Source organism: Capra hircus, chromosome 25 (genome assembly GCF_001704415.2).
Source record: "Capra hircus breed San Clemente chromosome 25, ASM170441v1, whole genome shotgun sequence".
Taxonomy (NCBI): domain Eukaryota; kingdom Metazoa; phylum Chordata; class Mammalia; order Artiodactyla; family Bovidae; genus Capra; species Capra hircus.
The window spans coordinates 33,868,718-33,889,123 of record NC_030832.1 but is presented as its reverse complement, the minus strand read 5'-3'; the positions used below and the strand labels follow the sequence as shown (position 1 = coordinate 33,889,123).

At 42.5% G+C, this 20,406-nt stretch overlaps 1 non-coding gene across 1 annotated transcript; it reads right to left on the bottom strand.

Annotated features, from left to right (window-relative positions):
- Positions 213 to 285, bottom strand: TRNAE-CUC. The gene has a single exon. It is a non-coding gene; the product is annotated as a tRNA-Glu (tRNA).

Sequence of the window (20,406 nt, the reverse complement as noted above, 5' to 3'; positions counted from 1 at the left end):
CGTGTCAACTTGGCCAGGCTAAGATGCCCAGGTGTTGGTTGAACACCTGTCTAGATGTGGCTGCGGAGGCATTTTTTAGGTGGTTAACATTTTTTAAAATGTTCGTTTACCTTTATTTGCTTATTTGCTTGCACCGGCTCCTAGCGGTGGCACTGGGATGTTCGATCTCTGTTGCGGCAAGTGAAGTCTTAGTTGCGGCATCTGGGATCTAGTTCCCTGACCAGGGATCGAACCTGGGTCCCCCGCCTTGAGAGTGCAGAGTCTTAACCACTGCACCACCAGGGACATCCCCAGCCATGATCAACATTTAAATCAGTGACACTGAATAAAGCAGATCGTTCTTTGTAATGTGATGTTGCTGTTCATTTGCTAAGTCGTGTCCGACTGTGTGACCCCATGGACTGCAGCGCACTGGGCTTCCCTGTCTGTCCTTCACCATCTCCTGGGGTTTGCTCCAACTCACGTCCATTGAATCGGTGATGCTCTCTAGCCATCACATCTCTCTGTCGTCCCCTTCTCCTCTTGCCCTCAATCTTTCCCCGCATCAGGGTCTCTTCCAGTGAGTCAGCTCTACGCATTATAATGGGATGGGCTTCATCCAATCAGTTGAAGGCCTTAAAAGCAAAGCCTGAGGATTCTGAGAAAGAAGGAATTCTCCTTCTCCAGACTGCAATACACAAATCCTCTCTGAGCTTCCGGTCTCCTGCCCTGTGAAACTTCGGCTTGACACTGTGACATCAGCCTGAACTTCCAGCCTGCCATCTTGTCCCACAGATTTTGGACTTGTGCAGTTCATGTGAGCCAATTCCTCAAAATAAATCTCTATCTCTGTTTCTGGAGCTATAGATAAACACCCTATTGTTCTGTTTCTCTGAAAATCCTGACTAATGCAAACAATTTCTCCAGAAACCAGCTCCTGAGAGGGCTGGGGCTGGGAGTTGGGCAAGAACGGAGTTGGAAAGGAGGCTGTGGGTGGATTGACCCCTGTGGATTTGGGCTGCCGTCCCTTCCAAAGCTCAGCTGGGAGGGTGTGGATCAGGGTCAGCAGATGATGGCTTGTGAGCCAAATCCCTTGCAGGTCACTGTGTGCAGCCCATGGAGTTAAGATGGGGTTTTTCATGTTTCAAGGGCTGTCAAAACAATCAGTCAAAAAGAATATGTGATAGAGATTGTCCATGGCCCACAGTGCCTAAAACATTTATTATTTGGCCTTTTACAGAAACAAATCTGGAGACCCTGCTATGGATTATTATCCATTAATGTCCAAGATACTATTTTAAATGCTTATTCCTTTATTTTATTTTGGGGTCTTGACTGCTGCGTGGGCTTTTCCGTAGTTGCAGAGAGCAGGAGCTACTCTAGTTGAGGCATGAGGGCTTCTCATTGCAGGGACTGCTCTTGTTGCGGAGCAAGGGATCTTGGGCTCTTGGGCTTCAGTACTGTGGCTCCTGGACTCTGGAGCACAGGCTCAGTAGTTGTGGAACACGGGCTTAGTTGCTCCAAGGCATGTGGGATCTTCCCGAACCGGGAATCGACACCATGTCTCCTGGATTGGCAGGCGGATTCTTTACCAGGGACGCCCCAGTGTTCAATATTCATAGTTTTGCTGGTTACAGTCTGATCACAGCTGCTCTGTGGGGAACTGAGAGATATATGGGGTCAAAGAAAAATTGTGTCTTCTCCAGGAGTCAGAGAGATGAGAGCTGTGGAGAATACTGTCAGGAAGGGGAGCCGGGGCACGGTCATCTCATAAGACACAGATGTGGTCAGAAGGCCAGAGGGGAAAAAACTAAGAAATTCACCTGAGTCATGAGAAGCAGTCCTTGGGGAACACACAGAAATGACAGGTGAATAATATGAGGGGAACTGGCTCCCTATATTGGTAAAGCAGGCTCTAGGTAAATCTCATTTGGGGGTGTTTAACGAAATTAATGGACTTCATTGGGGAACTTCTGAACTTTTAAAAAAGTGTTTATTGAATTTGTTACAATGTTGCTTCTGTTTTTTGTTCTGATGTTTTGGCCTGCAGGCATGTGGGTGGGGTCTTAGCTCTATGAGCAGGGATCAAACCTGCACCCCCTATATTGGAAGGCAAAATCTTAACCACTGGACCACCAGGGAAGTCCCTGAATTTACCTTTTTTGTGAATGGAAGATCAGAATTATTCAACACGAAAACCAAGTTGGTAAAGTGAGGGGGTTGATGGGCAAGGACTCGAAGCCAAATTGTTTGGCGGGTCGTGTGTCATCAAGGCTCTGCAGAAATATTCAGACATATTTCTGCTCCAGGAATAAGGATCTCTTTCTAATGATGAGATCCTCTTATTCATCACAGAAATACAGCTTAAATGCTAGGATATAACAAGACCACACAAAGTTCTTCTGAAGAAGCCTAAAATAAAGAGTCCTTTCCCCAACTTGAATATAGAAACTTTTAGGGAGAATGATGCTTGTTTATAATATTGTACTATTTATAGAATATTATTTATTAATTTAGTATATGTTCCTTTCTTAAACTGCATGTTATAAAGTATATATATATAGCAACTTATTAATTTGCAAATATTGGATTTCCCACTCTCTGATTTCATGAAACTAATTTGTCTAAATGTTTTCCTGAATCTTTGACACCAGTGGCTTTATTATTACTGAAATCCTCCTCTTAAACACACACACACCCATACCTTTCTATTTCAGAACATTTTAAACTTGTATCACATCAAGAGAACAGTACAATGAAACCTCAAGTACTCTCCAGTCATTAACAGTGCCTGGACAATCTCATTTTCTTTGTGTTCACCCTGTTCATCTCTCCCATATCATCTTTTTCTCTTTTAAAAATTGAGATAAGGACTTCCCTGGTGGTCCAAAGGTTAAGAGTGCGCCTGTCAATGCAGCGGACACAGGCTTGATCCCTGGTCCAGGAAGGTTCCACATGCCGTGGGGCAAGCAGGCCCACGTCCCGCAGTTAATGAGCCCATGTACCCTAGAGCCCGGGCTCTGAAACAAGAGAAACCACTGCAGTGAACACCGCCTTGCCTGAGCACCACCCCGCTTGCCACACTTGGGAAGCTCACACATAGCACCAAAGACCTGCTACTGCTGCTGCTGCCGCGTCCCTTCAGTCGTGCCCGACTCTTAGCGACCCCATGGACTGCAGCCTCCAGGCTCCTCCATCCATGGGACTTTCCAGGCAAGAGTACTGGAGTGGGGTGCCATTGCCTTCTCTGACCAAAGACCTAGCACAGCCATAAATAAATATCTTAGAAATTGAGGTAAAGATTACATAAGATTAACCATTGTGAAGTGTATACAATTCCGTGGCTTTGAGCATATTCACAAGGTACAACCACGCGCTCTAACTTCAAAATGTTTTCATCAGCCCCAGATAAACTCCTTACTCCCATTAAGCAGTTTCACCATTAACCACTAACCTGCTGTCTCTTTGGGTTTACTTTTCTGAATATTTCATACAATATGTGATCTTTTGTGTTTTGCTTCTTTATGTCTTTAATAAATAAGGCTTTGGGATAATATAATTATAATGACAGCCTCCATTATGATATAATCGTAATGACTATTACAACATCCTTCAAAATCAACAAGTTTTTAGAATCTCCTAAGACCCAATCTGGGTTCAGTTTTCCCAGTTATCTCAAAAATATCTTTTTATCATTGATTCATTCCAGTGAGACCCCTGAATAGGCCCACACAGTACACTCAGTTGCAATGCTTCTTAGATCTCTCTCTTTCTTATAATATTTCATCTTCATGTAGTTCCATTTATTATAGAAAATAATATACTAAGAATACTACTTCCCCCACTCTTACATTTCATGCAACAATTTTATTCCAACACAGCAATGCTTCTTAAGTCTCTTTTACTCTCTCTCTCTCTTACAATCCTTAATTTCCACGTAGTTGCACTCTTCATAGGAAAGAATATACTGATCAAGAATACTGCTTCCCTCACTCTCACATTTCATGCAACAGTTTTATTCCAACATGTGTATATCTAGAGCAGTATTTTGAATTATTCAGGAGGGTAGCCGCAGTATAGCCACAGCACATACGTATTGAGAATGTCTCGGGGTTTTATTAGAGCACTTTTGGAAACTGTGTATGATGTCATCGTTGGAAATCTTATCACAAGCCAGAAGCAACCATCTGTGACATCTACAAAACTTCCATATTGTTTATTTTTTGCAATATTTTTATCGCTAAGTACTGTATTGCTTTTGTCCTCCCTTGTATTATGGAATATTTTTTTGAATATTTTAAACATATGCAAAAATAGAACAGCATAGTGAGTTTTCATTTACTCACCACCCAGCTCAACAATCATCAGTTTATGACATCAAACTTCATATGTGTGTCTTTCCATTTCACCCCCTCTCCAGTCTGTAGTGTCTTGAGGCCATTCCCAGACATCATATCATTTCAGCTGTAAATATTATGTAAAAAATATAAGGACTCTCTTTAAAAGCACAACTATAATATCATTATAGCTAAAAAATTATTAATTCATTAATGTTACTAAATGTCCAGTCCATGTCCAATTTATCCAATTACTCCATAATATTTTTTTAACAGTTGGTTTATCAATATTATAACAAGGTACATACATAAGTGGTTGATATGTCTTTTTTGGGAGAAGTAAAGATTTTTTAAAATTAATCTTTATTAGAATATAGTTGATTGACAGTGTGTGTTAGTTTCTGCTGTACAGCAACGTGAATCAGTTATGCATATACATATATCCACTCTTTCTTAGATTCTATTCCCATGTAGGTCGTTACGGAGTATTGAGTAGCGTTTCCTGTGCTATACAGTAGGTTCTTGTTAAATATCTATTTTATATATACTGTGTATATGTCAATCCCATCATCCTAATTTATTCCTCTCCACCTTTCCCCTTCATAACCTTAAGTCTGTTTTCTACATCTGTGTCTCCATTTCTGTTTTGTAAATAGGCCCATTTGTACCATTTTTTTTTTAAGATTCCACATATAAGCAATATCGTATGATATTTGTCTTTCTCTGACTTAGCATGACAATCTCTAGGTCTGTTCATGTCTCTGCAAATAATTAATCATTCCTGAATGTCATCAGATGGCTAGTCTGTGTGTCAGATTTCCCCAGTTACCCCTTAATCTATATGCATCTATGCATACATCTTTTACAGTTGGTTTATTTTAATCATTTGGTTTATTTCAAGGTCCACACATCGCAGTGGTGATGTGTCTTTTAAGTCTCTACTTCGGCCAACTATTGTTTGGCCTCCCTCCATCTATATTTTTTCCCTTGGAATTTGTTGCTTGAAGAGACTGGGTTGTGGACCCTGTAAAGTTCCTACATGAGATCGACTGCCTGGGGCGCTATTCATATTTAATGTCTCCCTCTGTCCCCTCTAGTTCCAGGAAACCTATGATTGGTGGCTTAGTCTGTTTCAGCTTTAAGTGTTTTGCAAAGACTACTTCCTGGGGTCACTGCGACCTTCCATTAGGAGGAATCTCATGCCCCTGTCTTTCTCTCTCTTTGTGATATCGAACGAAATGATCTTTGCCTGGATCCATTATTTCATTAGGAGGTTGAAAAATGGAACATTGCGATCTCATCATTTCTTTCTTATTTATTAGTTGAAATTCATGGAGGGGAAGGTTCCCTTGGCAACTACTAGGTTGCCCTGGATACAGTTTGCACAGGAAAGCCAGATTAATTACTTGATTTTTTTTTTTTCCTTTAGTTTTCTGGGTGAGTTGTTTCCTTAGCATCCCTTAAATGACTGTTAGGGGTTGAATTGTATCCCACTGCCCAAAGGATATGTTCAAGTTTTAACCCCCCAAACCTTGTAATGTGAGCTGTTTTGAAAATAAAGTGAAAATAAAACTCACTCAGTCATGTCCGACTGTTTGCAGTCCATGGAATTCTCCAGGCCAGAATACTGGAGTGGGTAGCCCGTCCCTTCTCTAGGGGATCTTCCCAACCCAGGGATCGAACCCAGGTCTCCAGCACGGCAGGTGGATTATTTACCAGCTGAGCCACAAGGGAAGCCCTTTTTGGAAATAAGTTTGTTGCTAACCCTAGGACAAGCCCTTAACCCAATAGGACTGGGGTCCTCATGGGAAGGGGAGATGATGGCCATGTGGTGATGGAAGCAAAGGGGCCCTCCCACAACCCGAGGGGTACCAAGGAGTGCCAGCAGACACCAGAAGCTGGAAGAGGCAAGGAAAGGTTCCTCCCTACAGGCTTCAGTTGGAGTGCCGACCTGCCAACACTTTCATTTTGGACAACTGGCCTCCAGAACAACGAGACCAAACATTCCTCTTGTTTCGAGCCTCCCAGTTTGTGACACTTTGTTACGGCGACTCCAAGAAACTAATAGAGTAACTGATGAAGTTTCACTTTTCTTAGGTTATTTGTTTATTTGATTTCAGTTTTGGCTGTGCTGGGTCCTCAGTGCCGTGTGGGCTTTCCTCTAGTTGCGGGGAGTGGAGGCTGCTCTCTAGTTGCGGGGCGAGGGCTCTTTGCGGCGGCTTCTCGCGTTGCAGAGCACGGCCTCTGGGGCTCGCGGGCTTCGGCATTTGGGGCACGTGGCTCAGTAGCTGCAGCGCCTGGGCTCTAGAGCGCAGGCTCAGCAGTTGCGGCGCACGGGCTTGCATGCTCCGTGGCACGTGGGATCTTCCTGGATCAGGGATTGAACCTGTGTCTCCTACACTGGCACGCAGATTCTTTACCACTGAGCCGCCAGGGAAGCCTGAAGCTTTATTTTTTAAGTGCCTCTGTGAACTCACAAATTTGACCATATTTTTTGTTTTAATCCATAGCAGTTCATAATTTTTGTTGCATTTCAAATTGTCCAGTCTTTAGTTACTGAGGCCCTCTTCACCTTGACGCCTTCTCCCCTTTAGCACAATTGCAGTCATCTTTGCTTTTTTTGCTTGTCTTGGATATTTCCAATCCCAGAACTGAAATAAGTCATTTTCTTTCAAAGTTCTCTGGTTTCTTTAGTGGGAAATAGTATTTAGAGACCACATTCTGGGCCTCTTAGGATTGCCCATTGCTACCATAAGTGGTCATTGTTCTGGGCCTTTTCAGTGGACAGAGCTAAGAAATATGAATTTATTTTTCTTTCTTCTTTATCAAAGAATAAAATCTTTACTGATACAGCAGTTGGTCTTATGATTTTCCTAGTACCACACATATTTCAAAAAATATATACAGACCGCTACCATTATTATTGTTGTCAACTTCAGATATGCAGAGGATACCACTCTAAGGGCAGAAAGCAAAGAAGAACTAAAGAACCTCATGATGAGGGTGAAAGAGGAGAGTGAAAATGCTGGTTTGAAACTCAATATTCAAAAAACGAAGATCACGGCCACTGGTTCCATCACTTCACAGCAAATAGATGGGGGAAAAGGAAACAGTGATAGATTTCATTTTCTTGGACTCCAAAATCACTGTGGATGGTGACTGCAGCCACGAAATTAAAAGATGCTTGCTCCTTGGAAGAAAAGCTATGACAAACCTGGAAGTGTATTAAAAAGCAGAGATATCACTTTGCCAACAGAGGTCTGTATAGTCAAAGCTGTGGTTTTTCCAGTAATCATGTACTGATGTGAGAGTTAGACGTAGAGAAGGCTGAGCACTGAAGAACTGATACACTGAAACATGTGTAATGTCTCAAACTGTGGTGCTGCAGAAGACTCTTGAGAGCCCCTTGGACAGCAAGAAGATCAAACCAGTCAATCCTAAACGAAGTCAACCTTGAATATTCATTGGTAGGGTGAATGATGTTGAAGCTGAAGTTCCAATACTTTGGCCACCTGATATGAAGAGCTGACTCATTGGAAAAGACCCTGATGCTGGGAAAGATTGAGGGCAAGAGGAGAAGGGGGCGACAGAAGATGAGATGATTGGATGGTATCACTGACTCAATGGACATGAGTTTGAGCAAACTCCGGGAGACAGTAAAGGACACGGAAGCTTAGCAGGCTGCAGTCCTTGGAGTCAAAAAGAGTCAGATACGACTTAGCGCCTGAATAACAATATTCAATTGCATGGGTATTTGTTGTCGTTTAGTCACTAAGTCATGTCTGACTCTTTGTGACCCCATGGACTATAGCCCACCAGGCTCCTCTGTTCATGGGATTTCCCAGGCAAGAATACTGGAGTGGCTTGCCATTTTCTCCTCCATGGGATCTCTCCGACCCAGGGATCGTGTCTGCGTCTCTTCCTTGGCAGAAGGATTCTTTACCACTGAGCCACATGGGAATCCCTACTACATTTTATTTAACTATTCATCAGTTGATAGATGTTGGGTTGTTTCCACTTTGGAGCTATTATAAATAATGCTCTAAACATTATGTCAAAGTTTTGTGTTGATGTATGTCTTCATTTCTCTTAGTTATATACCTTAGAGAAAAATTGCTGGGTTGTATGCTTGACCTTTTGAAGAACTGCCAGACTATTTTCCAAAATGGCTGTGCCATTTTACATTCCTACCAGCACTGCATGAAGGTTCAAATTTTTCCACATCCCCATAACACCTATTTTTATCTGTGTTTTTGATTAATTTTTCCACATCCCCATAACACCTATTTTTATCTGTGTTTTTGATTAGAACCATTACAGTCAGTATAAAGTGCTATCTCATTGTGGTATGAATTGCATTTCTCTCATGACTAACAATGTTGGGTATCTTTCCACATGCTTATAGGTCATTTCAGTACCTTATTTGGAAAAACATCTGTTCAGATCCTGCCAGGAGCCAGCAGGGGGAACCTCGCCCATGGCAAAGGTCATGATGAAGGGGTCTGACATGCAAAGGCGGGATCAGGCCTCGTGGGGCCCCCCTGGAACTTCTCAAGCATCTACCCCCAAACCAGAATCTGTCTGTCTTATCATTTCATGACTTTCACCGACTCCTCTAACATTAACAGGGGGCTATCCCCGACCAACTTTCTCTGGAAAAGGTTAACTTAGAGCTCCAGTTAATAGTATCCTGCATATAAAAGGAGTGTCTCAGCTCAAACCCCTCTGATGGCTCTCTGACTTGCCTGACAGTTTTCCCCGGACTTTTACAACTACGCATGTGATTGTTTACAGCCCCTCAACTGTGAGAGGCACGGGAAACCTAAAACATAGAGCCTTTCAAAGAGTTAAAAGCTATTAGAATAGTGTTGGTGTAAGATTTCACTGTTGAGCCAATGCTTGCTGCCAAGTTCCCATATCCCTTATCCACTGTGCACCTGGGAGTGCATTAGTTAACATAGTTGGAATGTAAGAAAAACAAGTGTAGCCTTGAAATTAACCACATCAGATCTTTGAGCTAATTTGTTCTTTCTTGTAACTCACTGCACCTTTACTCTGTGAGAAGTGTAACTCTGTTTGGCATTTTCTGAGGCTGACATAGATTAGAAATAAAAAGAAAAAAACACTTTGAGGGAAAATAAGTTTTCTAGTTGAACAGCCTTTATCAAAAGAGGGTCATAAAATGTTCACAGGATTCCAAGGCCAGAAGATAATGTACACAACATCATTTGTGGGAAAGGTTTGCAGAAAAAATCCTGGTTTCGATAAGAGCAAAACTGCTGGAATGTTTGGGCTGACTCTGTATGATCTTGAATCTTTCATTTCCCTCTATGTACAAGTTAAGGTATAAAAGTCCTTTTTGAAAATAAAAAGGGGCCTTGCTGGAAGAAGCTTGGTCACCCCATGTCTCTCTCTCTTTTTTCTTTCTTTCTCTCTCTTACTCTCTCTTTCAGGCTAGTTCCCATCTGGAACACAGAGGTCCACCGTGTCTACTTATTTGCCTGGGTTTCTAAGACCTGAATGGGAAGGCGCCCTGCGTCTTCACTCCCTTGGGAGACCGGGAGGACACCTGTGGCCTTACATAGACAGTGCAAGTCTCTTGTCTCGAGACTTTATTGATTTTCTGTGTAAACCAAGGAACATCAGCCTCTTTCTCTCCTCTATTTTCTTATCTGCAACATTCTTTCTTTCTCTCTCTCTCTAAATCATTCTCTTCGCCGATGCCATCATATTTTGGATACCCTGGATCCAAGCCAGGGCAGGACCCCGGCAAGATCCTTTGTCTATTTTTAATCAGGTTATTTGTCTCTTTATTATTGAGTTATAAAAGTTCTTTACATATTTGATGTACAAGTCCCTTATCAGATGTATGATTCACAAATATTTTATCCTTTTCTGTGAGTTGTCTTTTCACTTTTTTTTTTTGAGTAGTTTTATTCATTTGTTTGTTTTCTTAGTATGTATATTTTACTGAAGTATGTTTCAGGGACACAGCAAGGCAATTCAGTCATACATACACACATATATTATTTTTCAGATTAGTTTCCTAGGTTATTACAAGATATTGACTATAGTTCACTGGTCTTTTCATGTTCTTGATAGTGTTCTTCACGGCACAAACTTTTAAATGTTCATGAAGTTCAATCTATCTGTTTTCTCTTTGGTGGCTTGTGCTTTTTTAAATATAATTTTGTTTATTTATTTTTGGCTGTGCTGTATCTTTGCTGCACAGGCTTGTCTCTCATTGCGGCTACGCTCTCGTTGCGGTGCGCAGGCTCATTGCGGTGGCTTCTGGGGTGGTAGGACGCAGGCTCTAGGCTAAGTGGGCTTCAATAGCGGTAGCACGTGGGCTCAGGAATTACAGCTCCTGGGCTCTAGGGCACAGGCTCAGTGGCTGTGGCCCCTATGGCATATGGGGTCTTCCCAGATCAAGGACTGGACCATGGAACCGGTGTCTCCTGCGCTGGCTCTTTACCGCTGAGCCACCACGGAAGCCCTGTGTGTTTCGTGTCATATTGAAAAATCCGTTGCCAGATCCAGGAGAGTTACCCCTATGTTTCCTTCCTACGTTTCATAGTGTTAGCTCTCGTGTTTAGGTTTCTGATTCATTTTGTTAGTTTTTGCATATAGTATGAGGTAGGCGTTCAATTTCTTTCTTTTTGCATGTGGATAGCCAGCTGTCCCAGCATCGTCTGTTGAAAAGCCTGTTCTTCCCCATTGAATAAGACTTGGTACTTTTGTCAAAAATCAGTTAACTGTAAGTGTGCTATATGCTTAGTCGCTCAGTTGTGTCCCACTCTTTACGATCCTGTCAACTGTAGCCCGCCAGGCTCCTCTGTCCATGGGATTCTCTCCAGGCAAGAATACTGGAGTAGGTTGCCATGCCCTCCTCCAGAGGATCTTCCCAACCCAGGGATCGAATCCAGGTCTCCTGCCTTGCAGGCAGATTCTTTACCATCTGAGCCACCAGGGAAGTCCGTGAATACCAGAGTGCATAGCCTATCGCTTCTCCAGGCAATCTTCCCAACCCAGGAATCGAAACGGGGTCTCGTGCATTGCAGGTGGATTCTTTACCAGCTGAGCTACCAGGGAAGCCCTTGACTGTAAATATGACGATTCATTTCTGGGCTGTTAATTCTATTCCACTGATCTTTACATTGATCTTTATACCAGTATCAAACTATCTTGATCGGTTTGTAGTAATTCTGAAATCAGGAAGTGTTAGTCCTCCAATTTTTTTTCTTCCTTTTTGGCTATTCTGGGCCCTTTGAATTTCCATATGAACTTTAGAGTCAGCTTGCCAATTTCTGCAAAAAAGCCACCTGGTATTCTGCTAGTAAATCAACTTCTGGAATGTTGTCATCATAGCAATAATAAGTCTCCAACCCATAGACATGGAATGTTTTTCCATTTATTTAGGTAATTTTGAATTTCTTTCAACAATGTTTTATAAAATTAAAAAAAAAACCACTCCATTGTGTATATGTACCACAGCTTTCTTATCCATTCATCTGCTGATGGACATCTAGGTTGTTTCCATGTCCTGGCTATTATAAACAGTGCTGCGATGAACATTGGGATACATGTGTCTCTTTCAATTCTGGTTTCCTCGGTGTGTATGCCGAGCAGTGGGATTGCTGGGTCATAAGGTAGTTCTATTTGCAATTTTTTAAGGAATCTCCACACTGTTCTCCATAGTGGCTGTACTAGTTTGCATTCCCACCAACAGTGTAGGAGGGTTCCCTTTTTAGACGTTAAAAAGAATTCATTTGAATCAGTTCTGATGAGATGGATGAAACTGGAGCCGATTATACAGAGTGAAGTAAGCCAGAAAGAAAAACACCAATATAGTATACTAACACATATATATGAAATTTAGAAAGATGGCAAAGACGACCCTGTATGCAAGACAGGAAAAAAGACACAGATGTGTATAACGGACTTTTGGACTCAGAGGGAGAGGGAGAGTGTGGGATGATTTGGGAGAATGGCACTCTAACATGTACACTATCATGTAAGAATTCAATCGCCAGTCTATGTCTGACGCAGGATACAGCAGGCTTGGGGCTGGTGCATGGGGTTAACCCAGAGAGATGTTATGGGGAGGGAGGTGGGAGGGGGGTTCATGTTTGGGAACGCATGTAAGAATTAAAGATTTTAAAATTAAAAAAAAAAAAGAAAACATATTAGAAAAATAAAAAAAAATAAATTTAAAAAAACCAGTATTTTGTAGCTTTCAGTATATAATTCATTCACCTCCTTGGTTAAATGTATTCCTGGTTATTGTATTCTTTTTGATGCTATTGTAAATGGAATTGTTTTTTAATTTCATTTTCAGGTTGTTCACTCCTAGTGTGTGGAAATAAATAATCTTCCCCCTGCCCCTGGGACATACCATGCGGCTTGTGGGACCTTAGCTCCCCAACCAGGGATTGAACCTGTGCCCTTGGCAGTGAAAGTGAAGTCCTAACCACTGGACCAGCAAGAAATTCCCAGAAATATAACTTTTAAAATATTGCTCTTGTATCCTGAACTCATTTACTAGCTCTAATTGCGTGTGTGTGTGTGTGTGTGTGTGTGTTATTTAGGGTTTTCTATATATAATGTCATGTAATCCACAAATAGAGATGGTTTTATTTCTTGATTTCCAATCTGGATGCCTTTTTTTTTTTTCTTGCCAAGTTGCCCTGGATAGAACCTCCAGCAAAATGTCTACTAGAAGTGATGAGAATAGACACCCTTGGTTGTTTCTGATCTTAGGGAGAAAGCATTCAGTCTTTCACTATTAAGTACATTGTTAACTGCAGGTTATTTGTAGATGCCCTTTAGCAGGTGGGGAACTATCTGCCTAGGTTTTGAGTGGTTTTTCATGGAGGTGTTGAGTTTTGTCAAATGCCTTTCCTGCATTTATGAGATGATCGTGTTTCTGCCCTTTATTCTATTGATATGGTGTATTACATTGAATAATCTTTTATGTTAAAACAACCTTGCCTTTTTGGGATAAGTCCTGCTTGGTTATGGTGTATAATAATTTTCTTATGCTACTAGATTCAGCCTGCTAGCATTTTGTTGAGAATTTTTGTGTCTATATTTATAAGAGATATTGGTATGCAATTTTCTTTTCTTGTGATAATTTTGTCTGATTTTAGTAGCAGGCTGATACTGGCCTTATAGAATGGGTTGGAAAGTGTTTCCTCATTTTCTATTCTTGGAAGAATTTTTGAAGAATTGACATTACTTCTTCTTTAAATGTTTGGTGGAATTCACCAGTGAAGTCATCTGGGATTCAGCTTTTCCTCGTGGGTGGCTTTTGATTACTAATTCAATCTCTTGTCATAAACCTATTCAGAGTTTCAGATTATTCTTGAGTCAGTTTTGGTAGTCTGTGTCCTTCTACGAATGTGTCAGTTCTGCTTAAGTTATCCATTTTGTTGACAAATAGTTATGCGCATTACTCCCTGTAAGCACTGCTTTAGTGGCAACCCATAAGCTTAAGTATAGTATGTTTTCATTTTCATTCATCTCAGAGTGTTTTCTAATGTTCCTTGTTATGCCTTTTCTGACCCATTGGTTATTTTCCTTATGTTCTTAATATGTATAGAATCTGCAGTGAGAACATCTCTTGTTCTTTATCCACCTAGCTAGAATTATTAATAATTTTATTAATCTTTCTAATGAGCAACTTTGGGCTTTGTTACTTTACTCTACACTTGTTCTCCATTTGATTGATTTTTGCATTTATTTTTATTATTTGCTTCCTTTTGTTTACTTTGGATTGATCTTTGTAATCTTTTTCTAGCTTCTAAAGATAAAAATCTGGGTCACCGATTTGAAACCTTTCTCTCTCCCTCTAATATAAGCATTAACAACTATAAATTTCTCTCTAATCACTGTTTTAGTTGAATCCCACAACTTTTAATATGTTGTATTTTCATTATTACCCAATTCAAAAGCTTTTCTAAGCTCCCCCTGTAATTCCTTCCTTAATCTACGCATTATTAAGAAACGTGACGTTTAATTTCCAAACACATTTTCGTAGATTTGGTATTACCGTTTTTAATTTAATTCCATTTTGGTCAGAGGAAAATGTCAGTTTTTAATATTTCCGTTTTTTAAAAATCTATTTATTTTTGGCTGTTGTGGGTCTTCCTTACTGCAAGCCGGCTTTTTCTCGTTGCAGCAAGTGGGGGCTACTCTCTACTTGTGATGCATGATTTCCCATCTCTGTAGCTCCTCCTGTTGCAAAGCAAGGGCTCTGGTTGTTCAGGCTTCAGTAGTTGTGGCACATGGGCTTAGCTGCCCCAAGGCATGTAGGATCATTCCAGCCCAGGGATTGAACCCTTGTCCCCTGCATTGGCCGGCAGATTCTTAACCACTGTACCCTCAGGGAAGCCCGTATTTCAGTTTTTTTTTTTTTAATGTACTGAGAAATTGGCCAAGCACATTGTATATTTCAATGGCCATATTATATGTATTTGGGAAAAAATATATTCTGCCTTTGTTGAAGGTAGAGGTCTATAAATGTCAGTTAGGTCAAAGCTATTCAGAACTTCTATGTCCATACTGATTTTGAATCTACTTCTTCTATCAATTACTGAGAGACCTGTGTTATAATCTCCAACTATAATCGTGAATCTGTCTTTTCCTCTCTTTAATTCTGGCAATTTTTCCGTATGTGTCTTTGATTTATTTTTATTTCTTTGACTGTTCTGCACTGTATGCAGGACCTTAGTTCCTGACCAGGAATCAAACCCATGTTCCCTGCACTGGTAGTGCAGAGTCTTAACCACTGGACCGCTAGGGAAGTCCTTTTCTTCATGTATCTTTAAACTCTATTAGCAGGCATATACATATTTATAATTGCTATATCTTCCTGATGAATTATCACAAAATGTCCCTCCTTATATTTATATGTCTTCCCCCGTCTATTTATTTTCAACCTATCTGTGTCTTTATATTTAAAATTCATCTTTTGTAGACAGCATGTAGTGGAGTCTTGCTCTTTTATCCAGTCTGACAACCTCTGTCTTTTAATTGGAATATTTAGTCCTGTGCAGAAAAGAGTTATTCATAGCATAGTCAGCCTATCCTTAGACCTAGCCTTAGAAAGACCTGCTTGGTCTTTGGTTGGCATCTGGGAACTTGGTCCTTGGAGTGCATGCATGCTAAGTCACTTCAGTCCTGTCCGACTCTTTGTGACCCCATGGACTGTAGCCCGCCAGGCTCCTCTATTCATGGGATTCTCTAGGCAAGAATACTGGAGTGGGTTGCCGTGCCCTCCTCCAGGGGAATCTTCCCAATCCAGGGATCGAACTTGCATCTTTTACATCTCCTGCATTGATAGACGGGATCTTTACCATTAGTGCCACCTGGGAAGCCTGGTCCTTGGAGTGTTTTCCTAGTCAATAGTTAACTAGATAAGGAAGATTCATTCTGGCCAGAACATTCGTTCAAACAATATGGTTTATGCTGAACACCTGCCTTCCTTCTGGGATTCTAGAATTTGGTATGTTCCTGCCAAAGAGTGGGCTCCCCCTTGATGGTAAAGACTCCACCTGCAATGCAGGAGATACAGGAGACATGGGTTTGATCCCTGGGTTGGGAAGATCCCCTGGAGGAGGGAATGGCAACCCACTCCCGTATCCCTGCCTGGAGAATCCTCTGGATAGTGGAGCCTGGTGGGCTACAGTCCATGGGTTTACAGAAAGTCAGACACAACTGAACAACTAAATACACACACACATCTCACACTTACTAACTCAGCTAAGTCTTTGACAATCCTTTTGGGCTGGCAAACAGGGTGGAGATCTCCATGCCCATCTTACAGGTGGGAAAACTGGGGTTCAGGGAGAATTAGTGAATTGTCTGCTCTCACTAAGGAGAAGGCAATGGCACCCCACTCCAGTACTCTTGCCTGGAAAATCCCATGGATGGAGGAGCCTGGTAGGCTGCAATCCATGGGGTCGCTAACAGTAGGACACGACTGAGCAACTTCACTTTAGGAAATGGCAACCCACTCCAGTGTTCTTGCCTGGAGAATCTCAGGGATGGGGGAGCCTGGTGGGCTGCCGTCTATGGGGTCACACAGAGTCTGACACGACTGAAGCGACTTAGCAGCAGCTGCTCTCACTAAGCCGCTAAGTAGCAGAGCTGAAATCAGAATCTATCAACTCTTGGTCCAGTGTCTTCCCATGTTGCTGCAAGACTGCAGAATAGAACTGCTCTTGCTGTGCAGACAGCGTCTCCTCTTGGCATCATCATATTCTGGGAGACTCTGTCCATCAGGAAATCATTCCTTGTAAGAAGCCATTTGTTAAGATCCTTGGTGGCAGAACCCAGGGGAAAGATGAGCAAAGTGGGCTTTCTCACGTGCTCTGTCTTCCTGCTGAGGTTGTAAGCCTCCTGAGGACAGAGGGGGTTCACGGGCAGAGTGGTTGGTGCAGAGACTCTTCCCATCTCCTCTCTCAGTGCCATTATCTGTTTTGGTGCCTCCCATCTCTCCCAGGAGCTCATTTAGAACCCCATCTCCTCCAGACTCCCCAAACTTCCTGGGTAACTAACTACCCAACCCAACAAGGACTTTCTTCTGTGGCTTGAGCCACTGAGCCCATGGGTCTTGGATGGACTGGACATCACCATAATTCCATCACTCATTTCTACTCTTGCTTTGCAATTTGCAAAGTGCGCTTATAACTCTGTCATTCAAGCCTCCTACTGGTTCCAGGATGTAAGACAAGCAAGTACATACCAGAAGCATAAGATTTCCGATGATTCCAACCAATCCCACGAGATTTGGAGTCAAGCAAGTGGGAAGAGTGTGTCTGATCCCAGACCCAACTCTTCAATATCCTTGGGCAGCCCAGTGAAGGAGCCTCTGTGGCTCCAGCCTCAGTTTCTTTCTGTCTTGGGGAAGAAATCCAGCTGTGATAATCCTTCAGGAAGAATGCCCTTTCACTTCTCCTTTTACTGAGGTCCTTGGCCGTGAGCTTTTGTGGTCAGCAGAATCTGATCCTTCCTTGACTTCAATCAGGAGCTTTTTCTGCAAGAGAAGGATGGGACCTGGCCTTGGGCAAGACAGGAAAACTTGGTGGCTAGGGCTTCCTGTCCGCAAGCCTGGGGAAGTGTTGCCTTCTTAGGCGTGGCATCCTTAGCTGTGGCCCATCCGAGGGACCCTGTGCGCATGCCCAGAGGCCTTCCCTTCCTCTTGCACCCACCTGCTTTCGGTGAGCCTCCAGTTAGTAAATACCTTCCAGCCTCCCTCTCAATACCACTGTTTCCCCTCCTTGCATCTCCCAGGACTTAAGGGCCATGAGTCCCCTAAGTCCTCAATCTGGGTTCCACCCAGTGGTACACCAAACCTAGCTCATCCCACCTGGGACAGCATCTCTTCCCAACTCCATGTTCAGGTTGAAAGCTTGGGATCAGGCATGTGAGGAGTATTTACATCATGTGTTATCGTTTAGCCACTAAGTCACGTCTGACTCTTTGCAACCCCATGGACTGTAGCCCTACAGGCTCCTCTGTCTGTGGGATTTCCCAGGCCAGAGTACCTGAGTCAGTTGCTATTTCCTTCTCCAGGGGATCTTCCCGACCCAGGGATCCAACCCACGTTTACCACTGAGCCACCAGGGAAGCCCATTTACATCATAGGAATGAGCAAATGTTGCAAAACAGAGCTTTCCTCTCAGAGCCAGTGAAAGACTTAACAGGGCATCACTGGGCTGCATCTCACCTGTCAACCAAGAGCTGCCAAGGTATTTGCTGATAATCACTGGTGTTGGTATCAGTCACTTCGTTGGAAATTCTAAGTTCCCTTTCCCAGCAGGTCAGCCTGACCTCAGGGGGCAGAGTCAGCCAGGTACTGGCAGATGGAAGCCAGGCCATATGCCCTGAATTGATAAGAACTAGGGGATATGGGCAGACCATGAATAGTTTCACACACACACACAAACACACATGCACACACACACATACATACTCACTCCTGGTTTACTTTAATATTTGTGGGTTTATTTCAATGCATATTGGAAAAAAATACAGCCAGGACATTAAATCTGTGATTTCAAGGATTTTGTGTGTGTGTGTGTGCTTTTTTCTTTTCTTTTCTTTTTTTTTTGACTGTACACGAAGCTTCAGGGATTTTAGTGGCCTGACTAGGAATCAAACCCAGGCCCTTGGCAGTGAGAGCACCAGGTCCTAACCACTGGACTGCTGGGGAACTTGGTCATGGATATTTTTGGATGAACTCAATTTCAATTAGGTGTAAGATGGATTGGGTGGTGGGTAAACATTCTGGAGATGATGGAATCGTTGAAAGTGTATTTGTTGGTGATGGGGTCCTAGTGAAGAATTCTAGGCAGGGGAGTGAGCCGGGCGGTTTACACTGTAGGAGATTTCTCGAATCTGTGCGCAGAACAGATAGGACGAAGGCAAGTTGGGGGGCAGTGGGATGGGGTTGAGAGGGAACAGGTGGGTCTGGGAGTGAAATAGGTTCAATCAACAAAATTGGCAAATTGGCAAAACCAATACAGTATTATAAAGTAAAATAAAGTAAAAATAAAAAGTTTTTAAAAATTAGAGACATTATTAGATATGGGGAAGGGGACAGTGGTGACTTGACTGGACGTTAAGGAACAATATAGGAGCTGCATCCGGGGCAGGACCATTGAGGTATGTTTGTGTTATCTCTGCTGCTAACCTCCCAACCTCAGCTCCTCTCATCACCTTCCAGAACTCAGTCAATCCGTTGCTCACCAGGCTTCCCATTGGCTTAGAATACCTTTGACCCCCTCGCCCCGTGGGAGCTCCTGCTGTCTTTTTTTAAAATTAATTAATTTTTATTGGAGTATAGTTGATTGATAAAGTTGTGTTAGTTTCAGGTGTACAGCACAGTGAATCAGTTATAAGTGTACATATACCCAGTCCTTTTTTTAGACTCTTTCCCCATATAGGTCATTACAGAGTATTGGGGTAGTGCTCCCTGGGCTAAACAGTAGACCCTTATTATCTGTTTTATATATCGTGTGTATATGTCATCCCAGTCTCCCAATTTATCCTTCTCCCTTTCCCCCTTGGTAATCATAATTTTGCTTTCCACATCTGTGACTCTATTTCTGGTTTATAAATAGGCTCATTTATACCATGTTTTTTTAGATTCCACGTATAAGCGATATCATATGGTATTTGTCTTTCTGTCTGACTTACCTCACTCAGTATGACAATCTCTAGGCCCATCCGTGTCTCTGCAAATGGCATTATTTCATTCTTTCTTATGGCTGAGTAATATTCCATTGTATATATGTACCAAATCTTCTTTATCTGTTCCTCTGTCAATGGACATTTAAGTTGCTTCCATGTTCTGGCTATTGTAAACAGTGCTACAGTGAACATTGGGATATATGTGTATCTTTTCAAATTACAGTTTTCTCCAAATATATACCCAGGAGTTGGCTGCCTTTTTTTCCTGAAGCTTCCCCATCCCCCACATAGAGCCATGTTTTCCTTTGTGCTCCCAGAGCCCTTTGTCCCTTTGTGCCTGGCAGGTGCTCGGCACTAGCGATGACTCCCCCTTGTTAACATTTATTGCAGGTCAGGCACCCTGCCAGGAACATTATGTACAGCTAATGGTTCACTCTCTTCTCCTAATACCCCTGGGAAGTAAAGGGTTTCATCCCCACTTCACAGATGACAAAATCGAGGCCAACAGAGCCAGGATCTGAACCATCGCCTAAATTACCTCTAAAGTGCATGCTCTTAATCTCTCTGCACCCTATGCCTTATCATGCTCAAGTGTAATTATGCATTTGTGTGTTTGTCTTTGCACTGGACTTCGAGTTCTAGTGGCACCGAGTCTGAAATGGGTCCTTCCCTGGATCCCAGAACTTCAGAGCTAAATGGGACTTCTTCATCTAAAGCTTGAATTTCCTACTAGGGAGGTCTGCCAAGAAGTGCTTGCATGGCCCACTTGTTGGGGATCTCGATACCATCCAAGGTGGGCAGATTTGTCTCTATATGGCTCTGGCCACTACTAATATCTTCCTTTGTGGAGCTTTACCTCTTGACCCCTGCTTCTGTCTTCCTGGGACCCCCA